A 1907-nucleotide genomic window follows, 5' to 3' on the forward strand; every position below is an offset into this window, starting at 1 on the left:
TTGTGGTTTCTATCCTGATGAAAGTGTATAAATCCCGCAATGTCAAATTCAGTTAAAAACTCTTTACCATTTAACCATATCTCGGTAATTCCTATCATATCGAGATTTTCGCTTTTGACATACGCCTTTATTTCTTGAAATTTGTTCTTAATACTACGAGTATTAAAGTACTTGGTTTTAAGAGACTCGTGATTGTTTCTTTTTGACACGTTTTGAGTTATGATATAATGCCTTTCATTATAAATCTATTTTTTATTGACACCTTCCTCTATATTGATATTTGGTCCTTCATTGACATTCAATGCCTCATTAACATTTCTACCATCAAATTAACATTTCCCCTATCACGGACATCTGGTTGCTCAAGGTCATCCGATTTTAAATTTCAGGCAAACGGATTAGTCGAGCGCAATAACCGAACTGTTCAAAACCTGCTCCTTCGAACCCTGAGTGATCGGCAGGAAAATTGGGACAAATGTTTGCATGGTGTCCTATTTGCTCTGAGATCTACAATCCAGGCTTCCACAAAGTTTTGCCCATTCAAGATGCTATATGGACGAGAACCTGTTCTTCCCATTGATGTGGATCACTAATTTGCTGACTGTACCTCTGATCCTGATTATCATAATGATCCTGAATTTGACGAGTCTGACTTCCAAGCCACACTCTCAAACCTCCAAATGTTGCAGGTAATTTTTATACAAAAGTGATGACTGTGCATACGCAGTATCTTTATCAAACCTGGGACAGTTCTCACAGAAAATAGATACTCTACTAACGAGCTAACAATATTTTTATACATGAATCGATAATATGTTATTTTCATCTTTTAGGATGTTGTCTTCAAGCAAGCAGATGCCAACCTCGAGCGAGCTCAGGCAAAACAGCAGGCTGATTTTGCAAGAAGGCGATACAATCAAAATCATTTTATCGTAGGCGACAATGTGCTGCGCTACAACCTACGCAGAGCAGATAGAAAAGAAGGCAAACAAACTGATCCATGGTCCCTATGAGGTAGCTCAAGTTTGTGAAAAGGGACTGTACTATCTCATTAATGTATCCACGAATATCCCCCCTTAAAAATAAAGTGAATGGATACAGCCTGAAGCCCTTCTTCGAACGTGCTCCAGAAGTTTTACCACCAAGTTCTTCATCAGACCCACCATCTCCAACTCCTCTGTCAGAGCCACCATCTCCAATTGTCCAGATCATAGGGGTTCAGCAGCAGGAGATTATCTACAAATTTAATCCAATAACAGTTGCAACACAGCGAGCAATCTGCAACAACTCTGGCGGACGTCTGATGTTTAAGAAAAAATCTGGTCCCTCTGGAAAAATAAATAAGACTTTCAAAAACATAAGTGAACCCCTTGCTGTCAAAGTAATTAAAGGTGATGGATTTTTTTTTCGTTCCATGACATTCGGTATCACTGGAAAAGAGAACCAACATCCTGTTGTCAGAAGCTTGATATGTGATTTCCTTTCCACCAGTGAGAACATCCAAGTTGATTCAATGCGTGAGGATAAAGTATGCGGAATAACTACAGAGATTATTGCAGCAGCCAACATGTTTCAAGTAAATGTGTGTGCTTGGGCAAAGTTTGGATCTATTCACACATGGCATATACATAGGCCGTGTGTAGTGTAATTTGTAATAAGTAATAAATAGGTCATTGTAATTCAAGAAAAAAAGGTAAGCATGTATAGTGTAATTAGTATTTTTTTTCTTTTGTATGGGGGAAGCAACCCTAATAAAAAAAAATCAAGCATCCAATAATGGGAGTCATTTTAACCTGATGGGGAGTCATTTGAAACCAGTTTCAGTTAACTGGGGAGTGTTGTCTATCTAGTTTCATTTAACTGGGGAGTGTTTTCAAACTAGGTTGAGGAGACTCCGGGAGTCATAT

At 38.4% G+C, this 1907-nt stretch overlaps 1 pseudogene; it reads left to right on the forward strand.

Moving 5' to 3' along the window:
• The first annotated feature begins 545 nt into the window (after nt 1–545).
• LOC143038989 (uncharacterized) lies at nt 546–1648 on the forward strand (annotated as a pseudogene).
• Nucleotides 1649–1907: the final 259 nt, after the last annotated feature.

The sequence above is a fragment of the Oratosquilla oratoria genome, chromosome 25, assembly GCF_046742065.1.
Source record: "Oratosquilla oratoria isolate Oo_2021 chromosome 25, ASM4674206v1, whole genome shotgun sequence".
NCBI lineage: Eukaryota > Metazoa > Arthropoda > Malacostraca > Stomatopoda > Squillidae > Oratosquilla > Oratosquilla oratoria.